Here is a 10476-nt window from a genome sequence, read left to right on the forward strand (position 1 = left end):
TGGAAAGGGAAAAATGAATCACACGACAACGAATTACACGAAGACGAACTGAGAGACGATGCCACAGAAGACGACAGGGAGGATGAGGTATCAAACAACGACACACGAAGAAACACCGACGAAAGTAACAGAGAGGGACGGAATGGGTAGAAAAGATTAGCACAATGGATGGAGCCAGACACAGAGAGAACAAAGATCCCCTCCATGAAAAGCCTACAACACCAAGAAATTAAGGGAGAAAACAAGTGAGGTTCAATGAAATAATGGGCCTAATACACACCACCAGTATCAACATAAACAAAAATAATTGACATATGCAGGAGCAAGATTAGTAGCAGAACTGATGGGGATTCGCACAACAACCACCACCAGCAACCAACCAACCCACAGAAACCAAAACAGCAACCTCCTGGAAAAGGCGCCTGGAAAAGCAAATCATGGTGGATGAGATCTGACTTGAGTAAACTGAAAGAGATGGTCAGAAAAAAGGCTAAGAAGCAAGAAAAACACGGGAGGAACTCAACGAGAAATACAAGTACAAGAGAGGGGACTAAACAACAACATAGAAGATGTAAAACAGAGGCTTAAGGCCAAAGCAACACAAGATCCAAACGGTACATGAACAGGAACTAAGGGATACCAACAGAACAAACTATTCGGAACCAACCAGAAAAGACTATACAGCCACTAAGAGGGGAAAGACAACCACCAGAAAAGAAAATTCCTGAAGCCGAACCAAGTAAGAGACTCTGGAAAACATATGGAGCAATCCGGTATCACAACAACAAAATAGCAAACATGGCTCCAGGAAGTCAAGGAGAAGAAACAGGGAGAATAAAACAAAGATTCACAGAGATCACGACAGACACAGTCAGACACCAACTAAAGAAAATGCCAAACTGGAAAGCCCCAGGTCCCGATGAAGTCCATGGATACTGGCTCAAAAACAAAACTTCAAGGCCCTACACCCCACGAATAGCAGAACAACTCCAGCAATTGTATCTCAATCACCATGCACCCAAATGGATGACCACAGGAAGAACATCCTTAGTACAAAAGACAAGAGTAAGGGAAAATATAGCCAGTAACTACAGGCCTATCACCTGCCTACCAATAATGTGGAAGTTACTAACAGGTATCATGAGTGAAATGGCTATACAACTACCTAGAGGAGACAAACACCATCCCCACCAACAGAAAGGCTGCAGAAGGAAGTGTAGGGGAACAAAAAGACCAGCTCCTGATAGACAAAATGGTAATGAAGAACAGTAGGAGAAGGAAAACCAACCTAAGCATGGCATGGATAGACTATAAGAAAGCCTTCGACATGATACCACCACACATGGCTATAGAATGCCTTGAAAATATATGGGGCAGGATAAAATACCATCAGCTTCCTCAAAAATACAATGCGCAACTGGAATACATACTTACAAGCTCTGGAATAAGACTAGCAGAGGTTAATATCAGGAGAGGGATCTTCCAGGGGCGACTCACTGTCCCCACTACTCTTCGTAGTAGCCATGATTCCCATGACAAAAGTACTACAGAAGATGGATGCCGGGGTACCAACTCAAGAAAAGATGGCAACAAAATCAACCATCTGATGTTCATGGACGACCATCAAGCTGTATGGTACGAGCATCAAGGAAATTGATACCCTAATAATCCAGACTGTAGGATTGTATCTGGGGACATCAGGATGGAGTTTTGGAATAGAAAAAATGCGCCTTAGTCAACATACAAAAAGGCAAAGTAACAGAGAACTGAAGGGATAAGCTACCAGATGGGAACCAACATCAAACACCAATAGATGAGACAGGATACAAATTACCTAGAATAATGGAAGGAGGAGATATAAAACACAAGAGATGAAGGACACGATCAGGAAAGAATATATGCAGAGACTCAATGGCGATACTCAAGTCAAAAACTCAACGCCGGAAATATGATAAAAGCCATAAACACAATGGGCAGTGCCAGTAATCAAGGAATACAGCGCAGGAATAGTGGGAATGGACGATGGCAGAACTTCGCAGCATAGATCACAAAACCAGGAAACAAATGACAATACACAAAGCACTACACCCAAGAGCAAATACGGACAGACTATACATAACACGAAAGGAAGGAGGAGAGGACTACTAAGTATAGAGGACTGCGTCAACATCGAAAAAACAGAGCACTGGGGCAATATCTGAAAACCAGTGAACGACTGAGTGGCTAAAGAGTGCATGGGAAGAAGGACTAATAAAAGTAGACGAAGACCCAGAAATATACAGAGACAGGAGAAAGACAGAAAGAACAGAGGACTGGCACAATAAACCAATGCTCGGACAATAACATGAGACAGACTAAAGAACTAGCCAGCGATGACAATTGGCAATGGCTACAGAGGGGAGAGCTAAAGAGGAAACTGAGGAATGATAAACAGCGGCACAAGATCAGGCCCTAAGAACCAGATATGCTCAAAGTATGATAGACGGAAATAACATCTCTCCCATATGTAGGAAGTGCAATACGAAAAATGAAAACCATAAACCACATAGCAAGTGAATGCCCGGCACTTGCACAGAAACCAGTACAAAAAGAGGCATGATTCCGTGGCAAAAGCCCTCCACTGGAGCCTGTGCAAGAAACATCAGCTACCTTGCAGTAATAAGTGGTACGAGCACCAACCTGAGGGAGTGATAGACGATCACGCAAAGATCCTCTGGGACTATGGTATCAGAACGGATAGGGTGATACGTGCAAACAGACCAGACGTGACGTTGATTGACAAAGTCAAGAAGAAAGTATCACTCATTGATGTCGCAATACCATGGGACACCAGAGTTGAGAGAAAGAGAGGGAAAAAATGGATAAGTATCAAGATCTGAAAATAGAAATAAGAAGGATATGGGATATGCCAGTGGAAATCGTACCCATAATCATAGGAGCACTAGGCACGATCCAAGATCCCTGAAAAGGAATCTAGAAAAAAACTAGAGGCTGAAGTAGCTCCAGGACTCATGCAGAAGAGTGTGATCCTAGAAACGGCACACATAGTAAGAAGAGTGATGGACTCCTAAGGAGGCAGGATGCAACCCGGAACCCCACACTATAAATACCACCCAGTCGAATTGGAGGACTGTGATAGAGCAAAAAAAAAAAAAAATAATAATAATAATAATAATAATAATAATAGTAATAATAATAATAAGTTTGTAAATAAGTGCCTTGTGTTTGGTAAATCGAAAGCAGGGCTCCAAAAGAAAATTAGCTTGCAGAGAGACACGTAACAGGAAAAGAGGATAAATAAATAAAGAAATAAGAAGAAACAGAAAATAAAACCTATATACTGAAATTCAGGAGACGCCAACAGACAGCAGAAATGAAATTACTCCTCCCATAAGTATTTAGAGTCAGAAGATTCTACAACAGTTTTTAAATCTATATTAGCTATATCCTCTTGAAGAACTTCGTCTGCTTCTCTCGTCGCAATGCAAAAATATAACAAGTTTAATAATCCTATACCACTAATTATAAACCAAATACCAACTCCGATATGCAACGTCGTAAAAAGATTATATAATCTCCTCATTCCATACATCCCTGACAGATACAGCCTCCAGTCAAATACCGATTTTTTGCGTCAACTTTGAGATTCTCCTTCTACAGGAATTATCGCCTCTCTAGAGCCGAGAACTTCTTCACGAACGTTCTTTTTTTAATATATATATATATATATATATATATATATATATATATATATATATATATATATATATATATATATATATATATATATATTCAAGTTTATTAGTAACATTTAGCTGTTGCATCTGAGTTAGCGGTGGTATGAACTTTTTTTCATAACCATGTCTCATATCTGTCAGAGCACCCGAGGAGGAGTGAAGCTCGTAGATGACCTAAATTTCATTTACGAAAGACACAACACTAAAACTCTGATGTATCACAATTTTATTGGAAGTGTGAAGTGAAGAGTTGCAAAGCACACTTACATAAATTAGCAGGCGTGCTTTGCAACTACTCACTTCAAACTTCTAATAAAATGTTCATCCATCAAAGTTGCTTTTGCTGTCTTTTGTAAATGTAATTTATGTCGCCTTCGAGTTTCCTTCCTCCATGGGTGCTCTGAGAGGTACGGAGACGTGTTTTAAAAAAAAAAAAAACGCCTTCGTACCGCCAAGAACTCGGATGCAACTGCTAAATGTTAATTATATACTTGAATAAAGGAAATAAATAAAATATGTAAGCTTAACCCTCGACGTACTAAACAATCAAAATGTGTCATATTCATTTCTTAAATAAGTTATTTGCCTGAAGGTTTTTAGAAGAATATATATGCTTCTTAAATAAGCTGTTTGTTTATTTTTCGGTGTCAAATAGCCGGCCACCATATATATGTATATGTGTATGTGTGTTATATATGTATATATAGTATGTGTATATATATATATATATTATATATATATATATATATATATATATATATGTATATATAATATATATATATATATATATATATATATATATATATATATATATAGTATTAGTATGTATGTATGTAATATATATGTGTATATATATTAGGAATTCGGTAAATCGCTCGAAATCAAATTACACTCGAAAAACAACATGCTCGAAAGCAATTGCTCTCGAAAATTGTTACGCGAACTCTCAATTGCCTCGAAAGAGACGAGTTCTCGAAAGCCGAAAACTATCAACTGCGCGAAAGCAATAAACATTAACTAAGTATCATTATCTTAACTATTAAACCATTTTCTAAACCGTTATCTGAACTTTTGTTTATTTTATTAGTTTTCCTTGTTTTATTCCCATAACTTTCGTTAGAAAAACTCCGAACCATAAAGATGGATTCAAGTTTTGTACAAACGAAAAAGGAAAGAAGAAAGTGTTTAGATGGCTACTTATGTATAAAGGATAAATCAGTGAGCAATGAAATATATTGGAAATGTGAAACAAATGTTATGAAACAACCGCGGAAATCATAATCATGCAGGAGATGCTAGTGGAATTGATGCTGGCTATAAGTAAAGGAGAAGGTAAAAACATGCGGCGAATAGTAGATACACCCAATATATTGTATCATGTCCTCAGTAGGATGGTTAAAGTTGTGCTGCAGATGTAAAGCTCCCTACAGTAGAAAATATGAAAAGAACCATCCGAAATTCACGTGCAAGATGAAAAAATTGTTGGACAAGCTTTGCCTAACAGTTCTCTCGATCTGGATATCCCTGAAGTGTTTACAACTACAAAAACCAAAGGAACTCATTTCTTATCTATGCGACTCCAGGTCCAATGAATGCTCGGCGAATATTGATTTTTTTACAACAAAAAAGGAATCTCGTACATCTTCGTTCATTCGGAGCCCTCGGTATGCGGACGGAACCTTTAAAAAACTGTTTCCATCCGATTTCTTGCTTTTTTTCAAGCTCTTATACAATATATGGTGTGTAATCGGGTATCAATTATGCCTCTTTTGTATAACGCCATTGTTTACCCTAATAAAACTGAAGAAATCTACATTCCATCCAGCCTTTGACTATAATGATCGACTTTAAACTGGCGATGGTTAAGGCAATTGAGTAAGAATTTCCAAGATCTAAAATTCGTTAGTGCTTTTTTTCATTTTTGTCAGAGCCTTTATAGAAAAATACAAGGAAGTGGACTAAAGACTATGTACGACACTAATGCTGAATTGCTCTTAAAGCACGTCTATTATCTTGGGCGTTGGCGTTTATACCGGTACACAGTGTTGTGGCACATTTGAATTTTTAACAGAAAACGACATTTTTCCAGCTGAACTTCAAGGAGTGGTCGATTACATTTGAAGATACCTGGATTGGACGACCATGCAGACGTAACGTAGACGTACTCCTATATTCAACAACGAAATGTGGAACTGTTTTGACTACGTCAGGAGGGAATGCCAAAAACAAATAATGGCTATTGAGGGATGGCAAAACGTTTTTTCCAACATCAAGTAAGTGCTTGTCTCCGTCGATTTGGAAGTTTATAGATTGCTTAAAGCGAGAACAAAGTTTACAGGAGATGCGAATCGAGGCAATTTGTCGGAGATGTGAATGAAGTTGGAAGCAGAAAAATACCCGTGATTGTACACAAAAGATTGCAGAATATTGTAAATCTTTTTATAGTGACACAGAAAATGTTGAAGAAAATTTAAGAAGTGTTGCTCACAATATTTCATATTAATAAAGTATCGAAGAAAGTTTCGCATCCTCGTTTTTAATTGAAAAGCCAATGAATTTATGAATTATAACTTTTTTTCCTTTGCTTTTTAATTGTAAAGACAAATAAATAAATTTATGAATTTTCATTAGTTTCGATCAAACCAATCTTTCGGGCAATTGATAGTTTTGAGTAATAATTTTTCGAGCAATTGCTTTCGAAGCAATTTACATGGATTCATATATATATATATATATATATATAATATCTATTAGTATATATATATATATATATATATATATATATATATATATATATATATATATATATATATATATATATATATATATATATATATCATATATATATATATATATATCATATATAGATATATATATATATATATATATATACATATAATCAAATATGTATATATATATATATATATATATATATATATATATATATATATAGTACTATATATATATGTATATATACATTTAAAATATAAAATGTGTATGTGTTTATGTATATGTAATGTTTTATATGCTCGTTTAACGACAAATGTTTATGTGGCACAATTCCGTGAAGCCGCTATCAGACACAAACCAAACTGATCAATAATTGCCTCCTCGACACTTGTCTGTCTACCGACCCCCGCTGAAAACTGCGATGGATTTTTTGTTGCAAATTACGTTTTACTGTCTGTACATAGGTTTTTAGACAGAGCTGGCCCTTATGCCCGGTAGGGGCTCTTCTTTAGCCCTTGGAGTAGCCCGTTCCTTTGCTGTCGTTTCCATCTTACAAAGACTAATTTGTAATTTTTAAATTGTATATATATATATAATATATATATATATATATATCTTATATATATAATATATATATATATATATATATATATATATATATATATATATATATATATATATATAGATATATATATATATATATATATATATATATATCTATATATATATATATATATATATATATATATATATATTTATATATATATATATATATATATATATAGATATATATATATATATACACACACACCCCACACACCCCACACACCACCCACACAGGAAGACACATATCTATATATATATATATATATATATATATATATATATATATATATATATATAATATATATATATGTATATATATATATAATAAGTAATCCACATTACCGTGATTCATATACATATATCGAACTACAAAATGTCCTTTAATATCTATTCGCTCTACCTTGGAATCAATATATTTTCATATATGTTTAACAAGGGGAATTTTTTTTAGGCGATAAGAGATTTGCTAGCTCAGGCGCGAACCATCGACACCTTCAACCCAAAACAACAGTGGAGCCTTATCTCTTGTTGCCTAAAAAACAAAAAATTCCCCTTTGGTTAAACATGTTATGAAATATATTTATTCTGAGGTTAGTGTGAAACATTAGATTATTAAAGTGACATTTGTATCTACGATATATATCTTTATTTATAATAATATATATCTCTATTATAATTATATATATAATATAATTAATTAATATCATAGATAGATATATAATATTATATAGATATATATTCTCTATAATAAATATTTATATAAAGTATATTATAAAGTAACATGTCTGGGAGGAATTTAAACGAAATTATCTGCTGGAGATTTCAAATTTGGCCAATTTGCCCGGAATTCTAATATAAAAAATAAGAAGAACTCAGGCGATTTACCCGCCAAAATGTCAAACATATACAACTAATCTTTATTATGTTTACAGCTTGTTTCAAAGAACGATGGGCGGTGCCTCGTTCAAACCACGGCTGGCAACATATCATCATCCAGTTTTCACGCGTCGCGCATATTAACTGCAACGAGGAGACTAAGCGTAATGGTGCTTTTTGCAGGACCAATCTGAATTGAAGGTGGGGCATGGTTGGCGGTGCGGTGGTATAGATGGGGGTGGTTGAAGGGTGAAGAATAGTTTTTGACCAATAGTATTCTATTTTGACCATTTTGCTTTTATAGAACCATTAATAACAATTAATTCCTATAAGTTAATGTTATAATATCAAAGAACCCAATTTTTTATTTAGGTTAGGATTAGTTTTAATATTTTTCATGAATAAAACAACAATAGTTTTCACAGAGGGTAATTTTTAAATTGTGCAAAGAAATAACGATTCAATCCGTTTATTAATCTAAAATCAAGAAAAAAAGTTGGCTTGGATGGGAGGGAAAGAAAAACAAAACAAAACAAAAAAACGAAAAAAAAAATACTGTCCATTTTTGGACCAACTGGAAAATCAACCCGTTGAGGTGGTGTAAACCACTAAGCCCTCCTCCCCCAACCCCGGGCCCCCAGGGGACCTACAGTCAAGAATCAGCATGGAGTCGGCAATCAACATAAAACAAAATAACATCATTCTTCACAAAGTCCGAGGTGTTGTCTTTGGAGGCCAACTAATGATGAAGTCCAAAACACCTTTTGGTTGGCTATATTTCGTTTGGAGCTTTAATTTTCTAGTCAGTTGCCACAAAGAAGCTTCTTCCCTTGTGAGTTAGGGTTCAATCACTTTCTGACTGATATTTCAGTAAATTGAATAATATTTCAATGATCCTGGAATTCATATGAATAAAGCCAACTGCTCTGAATGCCAAATATTAGGAGTTTAAGAAGATGACAAATTATCCATCCTGATTCTTTTATTATGAAGGAGGTATTGAGGGCCTCATTTTTATTTAGGAGTACATTCTTCCCTTACTATTAAGCTAAAACACGTGTAAAGTTATTTTTATTTTAGTTTTTCGATTTTGTATACAAGTTATATTTTCTTTTTGATTTTTGTTTCATGCAATTAATACCTCATGCAATCCATATTACACTCAGTTTATTTTAAGCTTTGCCTTTGTGGTTCGAGGTGCAACAAGGCGAATTAATTGCAATTGGTAATGGCACACTGGTTTTTCATTCCACATCTGAGTCTCAACTTATATTATGCGTAGAGTAGTTTTCGAGGTCACTGCTTAGACAAAGAATTAAAAAAACAAAAGAGAGAAAAAAAAGAAAAAAAGATAAGCTGTGATCTGGGAACACTGAATGTTGTATTCGGCGTCCGGCTGAGCCGTCCTGGTTTTCAGTAATGTTAAAGGTAATATTGTGTCTTATATATATATATATATATATATATATATATATAGATTTTCTATATATATAATATATATATATATCTATTATAATCGTTAATATTAAATATAGTTAATATGTCTTATTAATATATGATTAATATATATGTAATATATAGATGCGTGTGTGTGTATACACACCACACACCACATACAAACACGCACACAAATATAATATATATTATAATATCTATATAAAATAATATATATATATATATATATCGAAATGCGTGTGTGTAGTATACCCACACAATACACACACATACACACGCCACACACATATATATCTATATAGATTAATTAATATTAATATGTTATTATATATTATATATATATATAATGTATATATATATGTTATATTCTATTGTATATATTATTATATATAATATCTCATATATATATCTAATTCATATATGGTATTATTTGTATATATTACTCATTAATCTACCCCTATATCTCTATTATATCACTATTATCTTATAACCTATTACTTATATATATATATCTCATATCTATCTCTCTAAAGGATTATACATCTCTATATATATATCTATACCTAAATTCTAATCTATAAAATCTCTCTACTTTAGGATATATGCTATATATATATATATATATATATATATATATATCCTATGTAATAAAATATATATATATATATATAAATACATAAAAGGTAAATATCTGAAGGGAAAAGTGCGCACACGGAGTGGTTACAAGGCCTTTCAATTTAGTGCCCTTTGCTTAGCACACTGATAACAAATTGAAAAAACAAATTTACAGAGAGCTCGTATAAGTGATAGGGATTATAAAGAAACAGCGCACCTGGAATCCAACACAGTTGAAAGAATTAAGTGGACCAACAAAAAATAAATAGTTTTACAAAGGATTACACCCAACAGCTCTGAAACAGGGTAAATAGTCAATTAAAGGATTATACAGGGGATTAATTGCACTGAAAGTTCAGTGATTTCCAGATCGAAAATTTCTTTACAACGAAATCTTCTGGAATCTGCTATTCTACTACAGCTTACTTCAGTTTTTGTAATTTTGAACTTAGTCCTA

The sequence above is a fragment of the Macrobrachium nipponense genome, chromosome 38, assembly GCF_015104395.2.
Source record: "Macrobrachium nipponense isolate FS-2020 chromosome 38, ASM1510439v2, whole genome shotgun sequence".
NCBI lineage: Eukaryota > Metazoa > Arthropoda > Malacostraca > Decapoda > Palaemonidae > Macrobrachium > Macrobrachium nipponense.